This window comes from Myotis nattereri (genome assembly GCF_964212035.1).
Source record: "Myotis nattereri genome assembly, chromosome: 12".
NCBI lineage: Eukaryota > Metazoa > Chordata > Mammalia > Chiroptera > Vespertilionidae > Myotis > Myotis nattereri.
The window spans coordinates 15,329,564-15,347,186 of record NC_138087.1 but is presented as its reverse complement, the minus strand read 5'-3'; the positions used below and the strand labels follow the sequence as shown (position 1 = coordinate 15,347,186).

Genomic DNA, 17,623 nt, shown 5'->3' with positions numbered 1-17,623 from the left:
TTTGAGAATTTACCAGGTCTAGATCATCCAGTCCCTCCAGGTCTTCTTAATGTGTGCCACTGGCACTCACCTGTGGCTGGAGTAGATAAAACCTAGTCTTTTTAGCAGTTATTCTCAAATTGGTCTACTTTTCCTCCAGGTAACATCTCCAGCTCTCAGAGGGGGGGTGGGGGTGGGCAGGATCTCCTATTAAAGGTCCTCAGCCTTCCTATTGGTTTGCTCTACTTGCTGCACAGATGCTGATACCACGCATGTCTTGTGGCTACAGGTGTTTTATCCTCAACTGCTTACACTACATTGTAAATATGATTCATAGAGCTTTGCTTTTGCTATCTGGATGCTCTGTCATTTTACATGGGGATTTGGAAAGATAAAGAAAGTATGCATTCACTGTCACCTTGTCTTTTAGAATTCCACACTGTGGTCCTTAGTATACTGTAGCTTTTCATTATGTGTTGAGTTAGACATAATTGAATAATGAAGTAAATTATGAGTTATAAAAATTCTCTGTAAATCACAAATATTTATCAATATACACTAGTGTAAGTTGTAACACGCATTACTTATGCAAAAACAAATGTGGGTATGTGGTAGGGCATAAAAGAAAATGGGACATATGGGGGAAAGATGGAAGTGTGGTCACCCTTTCTTGGCCTGAAATTTATGAGAAAAAAAGAAAACGTAGATATTTAAGAAAGTCATTGTTGGTCAGACCAAAGGGCAGACTCTCTGCCATTAATTTCACTCTCCTTTACCCTGGTTTTGTATATTCAAAGTCACCCTGGCATAATGGAAAAGCTAAAATACATTTATTTAGACATAGACAAGCATCACCTAACTTGTAAGTCTTCTCCTTAGCCAAGTGTTGAAGGCCATATGCTATCACCTTGATCTTTGCAGCAAGTCCTACAAATTGCCTAACTACCAACTGGTCTCACCTTAAAAAGAATCACTGCCTGAAAATTACTTCTCCTTTGATCTGCACATTAAAAGTTCCCCCTCTATTCTAGCAGTTAGCGTATATAAGTCTGCAGAAATATCTAACGAATAAACATCAGTTCATTAAAAGATCAAGAATTAAAAACAATGAGAATAAATTAAAAACAGAAAAATTATGTTTTTGGTAGAAATGACCTGCATTAAAAGAAATGCTACTAAAAACTCTTTAACATTATCTGTTAGCATTTAATATTACACGTAGGATATCGGATACGGGTCTATCCTCTTTCTGTGACTGAGATCCTCCCCCTATGCTCTTCTCTTGTGTTTTATTTTTTGTTTGTTTGTTTTTTGTTTTTTTTGTCTTGGTGAGTATACGTAAAGTGTAGATCAAAAGTATGAGGTTTAATATCAACCGAAAGTTATTTAGTGCTCCACTAAATAAAAAGCTATTTACAAATTGTGGGAACCATGAAATTTTACTTTATCTCTCTAATTCTTACTTTTCTCATCAACAAGATGGGAATAATGACAGTATCAGATACCAGAAGGTTGTGAAGTTCAGTAAGTTCAATGCTATGATGTGTGTAAAGTAGTTAGTAGCAAGCATTTAGTAAAGGTTACCAATTACAACGCTTTATTATGATCACTACTGTTAGATTTGATCTTTGTAATTTAAAAATCTCTCTAGGGTATATCTAGAAATAAATCTCTTTAGAACCCATGAATAGTTTGGAAAAAACCTTTCATTTGTACACATATCACAGCATTTTCACTTTTTGTTGTCATAATATATTTACTTATCTATATTTATGAAAGAACTGAATGCTATCAAAAGGCAAGGGGTATAGCTACCTTTTTAACCAGTGCAATTTTTACCTACCACAATGCTCTGCAGACACTCAATGAATACATGGGTAAATGCAAACACAAATGTAAATGAAATAACATTTTTTTAAAATATATTTTATTGATTTTTTACAGAGAGGAAGGGAGAGAGATAGAGAGTTAGAAACATCGATGAGAGAGAAACATCGATCAGCTGCCTCCTGCACATCTCCCACTGGGGATATGCCCGCAACCCAGGTACATGCCCCTGACCGGAATCTAACCTGGGACCTTTCAGTCCGCAGGCCGGCGCTCTATCCATTGAGCCAAACCGGTTTCGGCGAAATAACATTTTATTTTCTCAAATGTCTTGATATGAGGAAGAAGGTGCTTTGGATAACAAATAAGAAATTAGTATAACTAATTTGCAAATCAATAAACTGGTAGTGGTTTATATGTCTTGCCTTGTAAGGTTGATTATTATGAGTGAGCAACCTTGCTTTTGTCTCCTTTGAGTAATTTATAAAATCCAGCTCCTCATTCTGGAAAATCCAATCAGAACCTGGTCTCAGATAATGTACTAAAAAAAAAGCCTTTGTAGGCATTGCTTGAGCAGTTTCTTTGCCATTCTTCCCTCTGGCTTCTTCCCTATTAGTTGCAGCCCTTTTGAAAACCAGCCATCTCAGCGATCGCTGAGGACCAGTTGCATGTATGTAGGATCACTTTTGGCTACTTCTGAGCACACATGAATAGGCAGTAAAATAAGACCCCAGCTTAGCAATTCTTCAGTAAATGAATGGGAAGCCATGTTCTAGGCAGTTATTGATATTACTAAATGGCCCTTGAAAATTGCCCATTGAAGCTGAAAGCATACCCTATTTCTCCCAGGCCTTGCATTTTCTTTAACACTTTTTGGACTTCAGTACTTTATATTATCTTGCCTAGGAGTGGAAGGCTTTACTGTAAGAAAGGTAGAAGCATGCTGGACACACCCTTCCAAATAATACTTCACACAAAATGTGAACTTCAAAACTGCATCTCGCGGAGATAAATACAGTCAAGGGGGGTTCTGGAGCTCCACTAGTTAAGAGGGTACTACCATCAATCTATAAGGTGAACTCCGAGCGTCTTCATCCAATTCACCCACAGTGCCATGCCACTTAAATGAATTGGGATTCAAATCTTTTGATTTTAAACTCCTTCCACACTATGTTATCTTGAAAGTCATGAGGAAATATCACACACAAAAGAAAATAATCAAATAGAAGTGGGATGCTCAGTTGTGTTGGATATAAGTATAAGGCAATAAAGTTGGCATATACATAGGCACAGTGCTTGGAGAAGAGCTTTTGATAGAGGGTGAGGGGATATTATGCACTGTTTATATAGGAAAAGAATGATCAGTGTGGTGATGGTGATGGTGATGATGATGATGATGATAAAGATTTTTCTACTAATGTGTTGAAATTTCAACGTTTCCCTACTTAATACTAAGCTGCATACTGAATAAATCTTTTCAAGTCATACTGCTAGAAGCCTGCATTTCCAAGCTTTTAGGTTTACCTATTACTCATGATATCTGCTTGCACAATATTATTGATTTTCACTATTTGGTCAAATAGTAAGATGATATTTCATTCTCAATGAGAACCATGACAAATACTTGAAGTACAAAAATTAGATTGTGGAGAGAAGTACACAGAGGACAGTTCAATGGGGAGTGTGTCAAATATAAAGAATTAAACAAAAAAACTGTTAAATGTGGATAATTTGCAGTCCTCAAGAATCTTGTGGGACTCAGACTACATATGGGTGCAAGACTGGATAATTTAAAAGCAACTCAGTTTAATGTGAGTGTTATTAAATAATGTAATAACCAAATAATGATTACTTTTGTAAATATAAGTGGGTTTAAACTAGTTAATAGGTAAAACATTTTATGTGTGTGGACAAAAATATCACTTTCCATTTTTAAGGTAATAAAAATAATTAGTTTATAACTGTATCTATAGGTAGATATAAATACTGATAGGTTCTTACTTTTTGAAAAGCCAATACTTAAAACATTTTTCAGCATCTGAGAGTTTGATATTTATATTTTATTTTTTATAATAGATATGGGAATATAGCAGGACAAACTTGTTTTCTCATAAATATTTTCAGTACAACATAACACACATATGTAAACTATAGTGGAATGAGTTTGAAAAGCTCACCCAGAAAATGGTTCTCTAAGTATAAAAATAAAAAATATGGGTTCCTCATGAATAAAACATGCATTTTGTATTTTCTGTCCTAACCAATGCCAAGGTCTACTCAACAAAAATCTTATGCTTGTTAGTAGAGCAAAAATTAGGATTCCCTTGCATACATATGTCTATACTTACTATACTTACACACACACACATAGAAAAATGAGATTGATATATTCTCTTGTTTTATATGTGTTATATTGATATGTGTGTTTTAAAAGACAATCTACCCAAATGAAAATAACACAGAGCAATTAAACTTTCCTGGCACTAGAGGTCACTAAAACCAGATTACAGACAGAAGGGTTGCATTCTGCTAAATCCACAGAGCAGAACAGAGCTTGTCTACAATCCAATATGCAGTGATAAGGAACCAAAGCAAACTCAGTTTTTAGGAATATCCAAATCACAACACAAAGCACTGCAAATTCAAACTTCAAATTGGAAAATAATCAACAAAATGGCTGGTATTCAAATCGAGTTAATAAGAAGGAAAATGAATGTTTCCCCTGTTTATAACAGCTGTGCACGTTGATGTCAAATAAAGTTATCGAACCTTAACCTTTGCTGTTTATTTGTTTTGCATTTCAAAGACCACACAGGAGCAAGTGTCAAATCTTTTCAATATATCTGGGAATAAACAAATGAATTGGGTGGAGTCGGGTGAGGGCAGGGGGAGAAGATTGACTGGTGTGGAGCTGGGAAAAGTCACCCATTTTCTAACGGCTTTCTGCTGTTGCTCCCTAGCATTGATTTTGAAGAAGGAGATTACTGGGTTAGTCCCTTCAAATAGCAATCATTTCCCTTTGTGAGTCTCACTGCTCCCTGTGCCAGGTTTCCCAGCCCCAAAAAGAGTGGAAACATCCACACTTAGGTTGTAGAACTTTAAATGTATGGCCAGCCTGACTGTTTCTAAATGAAACACTGGACTCTTTAAACACTGGCATGGTTTGGCAGTCAAGGATATAGGCCCTTACTTATATGTGGAATCTAATGAACAAAATAAACTGAGGAACAAAATAGAAACAGAGGCATGGATACATGAAACAGACTGATATCTGTCAGAGGGGACAAGCGAGGAGGGACTGGATGAAAGAATGTGAAGGGATTAGCCACAAACAAACACACGTATATACATAACACATAGACCCGTGCAACAGTGTGGTGACAGCCATGGGGGAAGGGGGATGGATGGAGATAGAGACTTCGCTTGGGGCGATTGGCTCACAATGCAGTGCACAGATGATGTTTTATTGAGTTGTACACTTGAAACCTGTATGGTTTGTGAATCAATGTCATCCCAATAAATTCAATTAATAAAAAACAAAATAAAAATATATTTAAACAAAAGAGTATAGGTCTTTGGTCACTGACGTTACAAGTGCCATGTAGAAGGGTATAGACTTCTTTTGGCCCCAAACACCCTGCACATTAAATTAGGTAGCTGGACAATGCGGTCTCAAATATCGTAAGTGTAATGATCAATGAGTATGAGTCCTGCCTGACAAGAAGAATCACAATATTGAGTTATGCTAAGAACTATTCAAGTAATTTTGAGGAATTTTCATGAAACAAAAACAATTAGTATTTCCAATATTATTATCTATGCAAAGATACGGCAATTGTAAAATTTTATGATATTTTCTAATATTTCATATATTTTTGGAAAGAACTTTTTAAAAACCTACTTGGTTAGGCCATTAGAGACTTTTGGTGATATCTTTAATAAACAAAAGGGAAAAGATTGAAGCATCATGTATCTTCTATTTTCCTTCAAAATCCAGAAAACTATTTGAGATGCTCGAGGGCAAGAATAAACAATCCCACATCACCAGCACCTAGCTCAGAAAGCACTAGGAGTGTGTGCTTAACGCATCCATCAAATAGAGTCAGCCTGTTTATTAACAACCTGATGATAACCATGGTTTGGGGACTTGGATGAAGTCAGTTTACGGACTTTATTTTGTTATAATTGAAAATCCAACACATGAATGAGTCCTCGGCTTTGTGGGGGAAGAGGTGAACTTTAGTGGTTCTTCTTTTGGAGAATATTTAAGTGTCCACCAAATGAAGAAAGAAGAAAGAAGGCAGAAAAAAGATTGTCATGATTTCTCCTTTTCCTTCCTCTTATTACACTTTACATGCTAGTTCACATATCAAATTAACACAAAATTTATTGTGGAGACATTTTAATTAAATTAATTGATCTGATTTTGAAATAGTAGAAATAATTACTTAATAGTCCTGCCTTGCCTATAGGATTATTTAAAAAACTAAATAATAGCCAAAACCGGTTTGGCTCAGTGGATAGAGCGTCGGCCTGCGGACTGAAAGGTCCCAGGTTCGATTCCAGTCAAGGGCATGTACCTGGGTTGCAGGCACATCCCCAGTAGGAGATGTGCAGGAGGCAGCTGATCGATGTTTCTCTCTCATCGATGTTTCTAACTCTCTATCTCTCTCCCTTCCTCTCTGCAAAAAATCAATAAAATATATTTTAAAAAAACAACTAAATAATAAATGGCAATTTTAAAAAGGCTGAACAGATAATTATTTAAGTTCAATATTCAAATGTTACTAAATTAATCAGAACCTATGATGCTTCCATAGAGTATTTACATCTCAACAGAAAAAAATTTCAGCCCATCTGGTGTGGCTCAGCGATTGAGTGTTAACCTAGGAACCAGGAGGTCGAAGTTCGATTCCCGGTCAAGGGCACATACCCGGGTGGTGGGCTCAATCCCAGTGTAGGGCGTGAATGAGACAGCCAATCAATGATTCGCTCTCATCATTGACATTTCTATCTCTCTTCCTCTCCCTTCCTCTCTGAAATCAATAAAAATGTATTTAAAAAAAATATCAAAGGAGACATTTAAAGCAGGTGAGCCTGCTGAAACTCTTTCTTTCCATGCGACCTCCCTTCCTCTATTCATTCACAAAAATTATTAAGGGCCCAGTGTGTGCCAGATACAATTTAGGCTCAGGAAATGCAACAGTGAGATAAAGAGACACTGTCCTGCCCTCACAGAGGTTACTGTAAATGGAAGAAGACTGTCAATCAAGTAAACAAACAATAATGACATAATGAGTTTCATGCCAGGATAGAGGCGTGTAGAGACCCTTGTGACACAGATACTCATCTCTTTTCTGTCAATTTGCCATGTGGAAGTTACTCAGTAAATATGTGCTGAATTATACGAGCTGAATAATTGGGACTGAATGAAAGTAGTCATCACGGGAAAAGAAAGGGAGGCATGGGTAAATATTTTTTCCCCACTGATGATAGTTTCATGCTCAGCCAAGAATCACGTATCTTGTAGAAACTGAAGAGGCGTAGGCAGGGTGACAAGTCTCCACTCACGGGAACTAAGATTTCTACAGCATTTTGTGAGCTGCGGAGAGATGCAGCAAGAGCTCGAGGCACAACAAGGGGGATGAGATGACACAGGACCAGGTGTGGGGAAAACAAAGTTTACTTCAGCCTAAATTGTGTGGCAGTGAGCTAGCTTTTACCCATTAAATTCTCCGAAAAGACATATTTTTATTTCACGATTTCAGTGTAAGTCACAAAGGGTGCCTATTTTAGGAAAAGAGGTGGGCAGGCGCATGTAGTGTATATGGCACACAGTGACTTTTTTGGTCTAGGACAGAGACCAGAACAGAGAAAATCTCATGATGGCCTCGGAGTTTGTTAGAAATTTGTGATCCATCAGGAGCTGAGTTGCTTTCATTAAGTCTCATTCGTAACTGGTCACTCTGATAAGCTGACAAAACAAGTGACTTCCACGTATAGGATAGTTCATACATTCAAGGTATTAAACCCGCTTTTATTTTAGTTTAAAACCCTGATTTATCTCTTTCTGACAGCACATCTCAGGGTTCCTTCTGGCTTCTTGCTACATTAGAGTAATCATGGATGCCAAGATTTGATGGGCACTGTGAGGACTCTTCTCTATAGCCCGCTGTCCGTGTGGGGCTTTCTGATATGATTGAGTGTGGCACAGAGGCATTCTCCATAGAAAGATTAATTGCTTCAGAAATTATCCATTACTGAATGGTTGACCGTGACTCCACACTTTTTATTCCTACTTAAGCAAGCAGTTCCTGTGTTCGGTTAATTTATTTTCTCCCTCTCTTTTTAACTAGTCAATATTTATTTTACTTTTATCTTTCACATTTAGGTAAGGGTTTCCTCTTGCTAATCTAGGTGAGATTTGATCAAGTCCTTCATAATTCATAAAGAACAAGAGGAAATATTTGTATGGCTTGCTGTCATCTTTTCTTTAATGCACATGCCTCCTACTATGAAGAAGTCAACACTATTAGGTCATTTTCCAAATTTAAGTCTCTCAAAAGTGCCATTTGGCTGGACTAGTCCCTGATGACATGTAAGAAGCTGAGAAAAATGAGGGGACTGCATACAAATCATTTTCAACTCATTTAGGAAAGCCAGAGCATGAGCACAGGAACAATCTTACCTTTGAAAAGTGAAAAGCAAGCTTTTACTTAAGATTGCGCTTGATGAAATAGCCTAGGGCCAAGGTTGGAATTTTTCAACTTGCTCTGCAAAAACAAAACAAAACAAAACAAAATGTTTCCATGTTCTCTCAATAGGTAGCTAGAAAATGAATTTTTTTATTTCCCATTTTCATATGAAGTGACTTTGAGCTAGAAGATGTATCCAATGAGGACATAGGAATGTTACATTTAAAAAGATGAATACAATAAAGCATTATATTACAAAGATATTAAATATTTTGCATCTGAACAGTCCGTATCTATCATGAAAGAAAAATAAAATTAATTCCACTTAAGATCATACACGACAGACAAAGCAGGAACAGTAAAACCCAGATCTTTTCTCAAAGTGCTAAATACTTGGCTGTACTATTTTTAAAATATGCTTGTGCTTAAAGCTTACACATGGCTGCCAATGAATCTGTTGTATAATGTTATTTAGTTCACAAAGCTGAATAATCAGTTTTACCAGAATGCAGACAAGGGGAAAATAATTTTTAGAAAAAATTTTGTTTAATGTTTTTTATATGTAGCTGTCACAGGATACATACAAAGCATAGCATTGTTAACTAGCATAAAATTCCATGATAGATGAGCATTTTTATTTTGGGCAGCTTTTCACATAATTTAGATGGGGCAGTCCTCCCTAATTCCCTCCCCTGCCTGCCTCAGATGTTGGGTCAGCAATCTATATTTGCTCACCACTTTGTTATCTTGACACAGTTCACAATGCAAAACATCTGGAGCTATGGATGAGTTCATACAGTGCAAAACTATAGGTTTTCCCCCGAAGAGTATTTTTCATTATATTTTAAAATATCAATTACTTCCTCTAAATGCATAGCTCACCAATTCTCTAACTTCGAGATATCAAATGAGTATATAAACCAGAGAACCCTCCATTGTGCCACCAGACTCACAGCTGGAGGAAAGAGTCCACATTATCTATCCCCTGTCAAAGTCGACTTAGTATACATTTCCTAACTACTGCATGCTGGCCACAGTTTTTCATGATTGCTTTTCCTCAAGTTTCATGAGAAGACAGTTTTAATGTATATGCTTTCATGCCCACCCTCAAACCACGTTCAACATTGCAATCTAGCTAGCACCCATGTGCAAATGGCACTTCAACCTAATACTGATTCTCTGTATGGCAACACTGCATGTATTACTTAACCTTTTAAAAAAAATTATATTTTTATTGATTTCAGAGAGTAATGGAGCAGGAGAGAGAGATAGAAATACCAAGGAGGAGAGGGAATCATTGATCAGCTGCCTCCTGCACACCCCATACTGAGGGTCGAGCCCGCAACCCAGGCATGTGCCCTGACCAGGAATTGAACTGGTGAACTCTTGGTTCCTGAGTCAATGCTCAACTGCTGAGCCACACCCAGCTAAGCTATTATTTAACCTTTACTTCTATCCTGCCCTGCCTCATCTCTAATGCACTAGTTATATAGTTATTGGGGAAACTAAGGCAAAACATGTTTTCACTATCCTTTTTCTTCTTACGAAAATCACTAAAACAAAACCTTCTAAGTTAGATAATCTCAAACTCAACACTTTTAACTAACTCTTTGTTTTGTTCCATATACATAGGGCAAATAGTCTTAAGTTCAATATACATAGGGTAAATAGTCTTATACTTTTTTATGAAAAATTAAACTTTGATATTTTGATGAAGGTGCTCAATAGAAATTAAAAGGTATTTTATAAATACTTAAAAAAGCATTTTTATAAAGCTAATATTGACTGAGATCAAGGACTTCATAGCTGCCTTGTACTCTGCCGTGTTCAAATCCAGCATATGATGCCGTGCCAGTTAAGGTACCATAATTTAAGTTCAATATTTTATGCACTTTAATCAACATTTAAAATACAAAGTTATTTTGCAAGTGAATATCTTTGTATTGTTTCAATGGACAGCTTATAGGCTAAGAAATAGTTTACAGAAAGTGGATTTTGAGTCTATGTAAAGAATACATATCTAGCAATTGGAATTGTTCAGCATTAAAAGAAGGCTAAAAGATGTCAGGGATGTGAAAGAAGGAGACAAAAGCATCTTGAAGATCATTTTTTTGCTCTTAAGTATCTGTTTTTCTCATTAGTAAATTGAGTTCAATTTTCTTTCTCTTCTGATCTCCTCTAGTTCTTTCTTCTTCAGAGATCCATCACAGGCCACCTGCTTTCTTACATTGCTCCTACTACAAGTTGCAGACACTTAGCTTCAGGTTATTATTTTCTGTAACCATTGTGTATGATATATAAACTATGTGTATTTCTTCCTCGTTTTACTCTTCCTGACTCAGTGTGAACACAGTCAAGGACTCCCTGAAGTAGTTACTATAATTTAAAAAACTGTATATAGTAGGTACCTCAGCCTGGCCTGGGCCCTGTCCCAATCCGGGACCCCTCGGGGGATGTTGAACTGCTGGTTTTGGCCCGATCCCCACGGGCCAGTGGCCTGAAGTCCCTGAGAGATATAGTAGTGTGTGAAGCTGCGGGTGGCCAGAGAGGAGCCCAAGCCTGGGCCGAGTGCCAAACTGCTCCTGCTCATCCTGGCCCCGCTGCACCTGCTGCTGCCTGCTACAGCGGTCCATGAGCCCAGCATTTGGCACCCATGGGTCAGCTGAGTGGCACTCCCGCTGTGGGAGCGCCCTGACCACCAGGGGGCAGCTCCTGCATTGAGTGTCTGCCCTCTGGTGGTCAGTGTGCATCAGAGCGACCAGTCAGTTATCTGGTCATCCAATCATTAGGTCGCTTAGGCATATATATATATATATATATATATATATATATATATATATATTTTTTTTTTTATAGTCCCGGTGCATGAAAATTCATGCACTGGGGGTGGGGGTCCCTCAGCCCAGCCTGCCTCCTCTCACAATCCAGGAGCCCTCAGGGGTGGAAGATAACCCGGCAATCAGGGGAAGGCGATGCCCCATCACACCTCTGTTGCTGCCACTGCTGATAGCACAAGGCTTGGCCGGCCCTGGTTACCTAAGCCTCAGGTGGCCCTGGGCAGCTGGGAAGCTGCCATCCGAGGTTTGCCTGCACCTCGGGGGCGGAGCAGCCAGGTCAGCCCTGGGGCAGGCCCAGCCTTGCCAATTGGCTGCCACCCTTGAGTCTGCAGGCTGACGCTCTATCCACTGAGCCAAACCAGTTAGGGCAACAGATATATTTTTGAAAATCTAATTTGTAAGGTAATAGTAATTAGAGTTGAACATCTATATGTGTTTCTAGTGAGAGAGTCACTGAATGGCTAATCTAGAAATGGCCACAGAGGATTTTATTTCAGTCCTGTCATTTCAGAGGACACGGAGGCCCATAGAGTGGTGTGGTGTTGCTCTACAGGCAGAGTTGGAAACAAAGCTGAGGCAGGAGCCATTTATTTCTCTTGACCCCGATCCCTCTATGGTCTGTGTTGGAAATGCATAAAGTGTTCTGGCAGAGGCTGGATAGCCAGATGACAGATCCCTGTGGGACTATAAAAGAGATTCCTACATGGGGCAAAAAAAGGTTGGACCATCTAATATCCAAGGTGTGCATTCCATTTCCATGATTTTATTCTTCTACATTTGGAAATTAATTGTGATAAAGAGGAAAGAGATGAAGAATTTCTATAAGGGTAGCATGCTGAAAACATTGAGGGTCTGTATTCAAATGACAGCAGAACAAAATCACTAATTTTCCAACTTTACATTTGACAATATTTCCCACTTGAAACTAATAAAGCTTCAAACTTCCTATACTACAGTTTCTCTCATAATTATGCATGTTATTAAATAATTGGTAAAATAAGAGGCATCGAGTGGACTCCATTCACTGGCATCATATAACTACAAGAACATATGCTGCTCAAAGCACTTCCATTCACTTGGTGAAGCAAAGTGACAAGAGGTCTGCAAACAAAAGTAGTCAGCAACTGGCAGGCATTCAGGGAAATTAATAATAAGAGAAGGAGAAAAACCTCACTTAATCCTCTGGTGTATAAAAACAAGTTTAAAAGTATTTACACTATAAATGAAACCCTCAATACCACTTCCTATTGGCAACATTAGGAACGTTTTCAATTGTGTTTAAACTTAAATATGATGGCCAAACACTTTTAGATACCAAAGCTGAATTACCTCAGAAGGAATGTGAATATTTTTACAGTAACTTATATGTATATTACAGATTTTTAAATGTCAGTTAGGGAGAATTCATTTCCTACTAGATTCCCCAATCTCCCTAGTTTTCTCACACATCACTAATTCCTAAAAGTCCAGTTTATAAACAAGATCCTGCAAACGCTATACAGTAGCATTGAAGACAAAATAGTTTACCTGTGAACCCTGGAATGACTCTTTAACTGGGGTCAGAAAGATCACAGAATCCAGAGGTCCCTGCAGGGTTCAGTTGTAAAGAGACGAAGAAACAGAAATTTCTCATTAGAAGCACAATGGGAGACAGTATGTGGGATGCAAATAGAAAACAGCCTTTCTTCCAGAAACCAAATTGCCAATCATTTTCGTCTTTCCTTCATTCACTGTTTGATCATCTACTATGCAACAGGCACTGTCCTAGGTGCTGAAGACACAAGGCTGGCTGTGACCAAAAGATGATGGCAGTGTATACTAGCCCACAGAAGAAAGAGGAATGATAACAAGAATATGAAAGGGATTGTACATCGGTATGTGAAAATTAACTGTTAAATATGATAGAGGTCTCACATTACTTTTAAAATGTGTACTGAGAAATTTGACAAAGAGCTAGAGATAGACAATAGTATACACTGAATTCAGGTACACAAAAGGAAAATGTGTAAGGTAAAACTCCCTCCTGTTTTTATCTTCCTCACAATGAAGAATGTGTTCTTTTTGCAAAGGCCACCCGAGCAGCATGGAAATTAACTTAGACCAAACAATAGCAATAGCCCATTCCTCTGCCTTCAATCTTAAGACATATGGTATGAGGACAATTCAACTCATGGTGCTCAACTCAAAATTGATTAACAAGCACTGTAAGTCCATAGAGAAATTACTATATGGTTTTTTACTGTTAAGCAGATAATTTTAAAAATAAGAATATATAAAAAGCACCATAGGACACAGAGCCCAGAGCAAACACTGGAATTAGAAGGCTTAGTGAAATCTGCACAGAGAAGTTGATATTTGAACTGGGTGTTGAAGGATAGGTGGGATTTCACAAGGCAGAAAAGAGAGAAAAGTATATTCTGGCTAGAGGGAACCTGTATAAAACCAGTGTGAAGGAAAATGAATTGTTCTTTGACATTTTCATTTTCTTTCACACTGTGACTTTGCAGAGACAACTACTGTTCACAATTTCTTATAAGAAGAGACTAGTGCCTCTTCATATTTGCTAACTTATTCATTTGTACAAATTTATCAAATTCCTATTAGGTACCCAGTAATATGTTAGATCTTGAAGAGAAGACAAAAGATAAGTTGGACAGGAATTTCTCATTGAGGAGCAAGCCATTCAAATGCAGAGGGAAGCAGTGCTGCAATGGAAACAACATAGGCTTTGGAATTGGAAGTCAGTTTGAGTTCTAGTGTCACTACTTACTAATTGTGTGAAACTGTATGATAATTTCAACTAAATTATTTAATTTCTTAATCAATACACTCGGCATCCAACAAGTTATCATTTCAGGGTTGTTGTGAATCCTATCTAATAACAGACAAACATGGTAATTGACCTTACCTTCCCTACACCTCCCATTGGCTAATCAGAGCAATATGAAAATTAACCACCAACAAAGATGGCGGCTAATTTGCATACTGTAGGCAGGGCGGGACAGCGGGACCCACCACCCAGGCCCCTGTGTGCAGCCCAGGCCGGCCTGCGGGGCTCAGGCTCGACAGCAGTGATCGCGGCGACCCCACCCCATGTGCAGCCCAGGCAGGCCCACAGGGTTCAGGATGGGCAGCAGCAGTCACAGTGGCCCCGCCTCATGTGTGGCCCAGGCTGGCCCACGGGGCTCAGGCTGGGCAGCAGTGATCGCATCGGCCCCGCCCTGTGTGCAGCCCAGGCTGGCCCGTGGGGCTCAGGCTGGGCAGCAGTGATCGCAGCAGCCCCGCCCCGTGTGCAGCCAAGCCTGCCCGCAGGGCTCAGGCTGCGCAGCAACGATCACATCGGCACACGGGCCCGATCAGAAAAGCGGGACTGGGAATTGGCGAATGGGTGGAAGGCAGACCTCCTGGTCCTTCCCCCCAGCTGGCAGGCTCCTATCAATATTCAGTTTCTACTGAAAGGAATGTGGTGCCTCCACTGCGCAGCCTCCCAGGACTTGGACTCACAGCCTCCGGAGTGGAGACTTCAACAAGGACTTCAGAGCCTGCTCAAGGGAATAACCACTGGCTCCCCCTACTCCACAGCTGCTTCTGTGTCTGCAAGAAACTGTGCATGCTCCTCCCTGTGACATGGGCGGGGCAGAGCCTGAGGTGAGGGGTTCCAGGATAGCGATAGCAGCTGGACCAGTGCAGGGATGGAGGGAGGGAGGGCAGGGAAGGAGCAAGCGGGAAGCCCTGGTTCCCTGCTCCTCCTCTCTCAGGCATGGCCCTTGCTGCTGTCATGATAAAAGGAGTTGTGTTTTTCTAACTCTGTCTGGGTAAAGGAAACAAGTGTCTGCTGACTTCTTGTCTCAGAGCTGCCAGTTAATCCCTCTGGATGCAACATATCCTGCCGGGGTCCAACCCCAGGGGGTCCAGGGGTCCCCAAAGGTGTGGACGGAGTCGGCGAAGAAGGAATGACACGGAGACAGCGTTCAGTTGATCAGCAGCCTAGCCAGGATCTCCAGCCAAGTTCTGGTCTGGATCTCCAGAGAGGTTCTGCTTAGGATCTCCAGCCAGGTTCTGTGTCCATGGTCTCTTGCTAGGTTCTGTCTCTAGGTTCTGAGGCCAGTTTCTGTCCAGGATCTTTTGCCATGTTCTCTCCAGCGAAGTTCTTCTGTCTCTAGAGAACGTTCTGTGTAGGTTCTGTGCCTAGGTTCTGTCTCTCTCTCTGTGTCTCCTAAGTTGTCTGCTGTTGTCTTGTTTCAACTGTATTTATACCAGTTGATTCCAATCCTATCAATCTCTATTTCAAAGGTTAGGGCGTTTCTTATCTCCATTCCAGGGAGTAAGGATTATGTAGCTTAAGCATGATTGTTCGTAGTTTAAGTGATTAATTACCCACCTGGCACTTAGTTAAGAGGTTTTATTCCCTCCCTAACTTCAGGGGAAAATCCCTACCTGGGGAAACAACCTTTCTCAGAGACCTTGGTTAAAACACATAGTGCCAAGAAGGTGAGCAAACAAATTAAGAACAGTATGCCATATATGCCAGGTCCCTTGAAACAGCAAGCATGGACCGGCTCCCGGCAATATCCGACCTCCAAAGGACCCGAGGGGCAGGATCAACCTTCGTTCCATAGTTGAGGAAACTGACCAATAAACACATGTGTCTCATGCCTCAGTGTCAACTACTGCAGAAATCTCTGGGTAATGACTCAGATTCTATATATAAGGGTATATGTTCTTCTGTTTTCATGTTTAATTCATCCCCAGGAATCAAATAATACAATAAAGAATAAAATGAGTTCAGAGGGCTCAGCATTGTATTCCAGGGCCTTTGGTCTGACACAATCCACAGAGCTCAGTTATCTTGGGATGAAAGGAAAGGAGAGAGAAATGTGAAAAGTTTCCCAGCTCAGTCACAGAGACATCTCATAACCACATATTAAGAACATGACATTAACTTAGTGGTGGAAAGGACACAAATGGAATAGAAGATGGAGCCATTTGGAGTGAGCAGGCCAGCAGGGGGGGACAGTTAGGGGAGAGCAGACCGGCAGGGGGGGTAGTTGGGGTGACCACACTGGTACAGGGGGCAGTTGGGGGTGATCAGGCTTGCGGGGGGGCATTTGGAGATGAGTAGGCTGATGGCGGGGGGAAATTGGGGGCAAGCAAGCTGGCAGGCAGAGTGGTTAGTGGCAATCAAGCAGGCAGGCAGGTGAGCTGTTAGGAGCCAGCAGTCCTAGATTGTGAGAGGGATGTCCAACTGCCAGTTTAGGCTGGATCCCTGTAAACAAGCAGTAGGGCATCCTTCCAGGGGTCCCAGATTGGAGAGGGTGCAGGCCGGGCTGAGGGACACAGCCCCCCACCAACCACGGAGTGCACAATTTTTTGTGCACCAGGCCACTAGTATGAGAATAAAATGAATATGTTTGCCATATTATTGATACTCAAAACAAAACTAAAAAAATTCCAAAATGTGTTCTCTATTACTTTAATTGTTCTCAGCAAAGAACAGAATATCAGCATAGGTGTTATATAACATAGAGCCAAAATGAATATAAGTTTATGAAAATCAAGCTCATGTTTATTGGGGCAATCATGGAAGAGTTCACTGAAGAGGCTTGATGCCATCCATAAATATTTGGAGAAGCATAATAAAATTAAATTCTGTTCAGAGAAACACACATTTCAGGATTTACTTTAGAAGAATTATTGAAAGTGTCTAGAAAAAGCACAAGTTTCCTGGAAGCTGAGATCTAGTTTTGTGTTAGTCAGTACTGAGATACATGCGCTAAAACACATCCTGTTATAACGAGGCTTGAGAAGCAGTGTAAAAATCTTGTACGCTAACCCAAAGACATCAGGGCACTACTGAAGGTTTCCAGACATGGACTTTTCTGGAGGCGGGATGAAGACCACATAAGAGAGTTGAAAGCTTGACTGGATCCTCATACCAACTCTCATCTCAGAGTGATCACCGCTCACATCTGTCTACACTTAGTGGCCAGATTATGATGACCACCCCATCAATATTTCGTTGGGCCCCCTTGGCCTTCAATACTGTGGCGATTCTTGGCATTGACTCCACGAGATGTTGAAAGGTGATGCGAGGAATCTGACACCATGCCTGATGAATAGCACTGTCCAGTTCTGTGAGAATGGGTGGTTGTGGAACTAGCTGCCTGATGGCTCTTTTAACTTCGTCCCACAAATGCTCAATTGGATTGAGATCTGGTGATTGTGGGGGCCACCTAAGCAAGGTAAAGTCTCCCTCGTGTTCTTGAAACCACTCCTGCACAATAG

The 17,623-nt window shown here is 40.1% G+C and overlaps 1 protein-coding gene across 4 annotated transcripts in view; it reads right to left on the bottom strand.

Annotated features, from left to right (window-relative positions):
- LINGO2 (leucine rich repeat and Ig domain containing 2) overlaps positions 1 to 17,623 on the bottom strand; it is a 1,194,892-nt gene that overhangs the window by 745,411 nt on the left and 431,858 nt on the right. For all 4 annotated transcript variants that reach the window (XM_081104245.1, XM_081104243.1, XM_081104244.1 and 1 more), the window contains exon 3: positions 8,495 to 8,579. The gene's annotated coding sequence lies outside the window, so the exon portion shown is untranslated. The remainder of the gene's footprint in view (positions 1 to 8,494; positions 8,580 to 17,623) is intronic.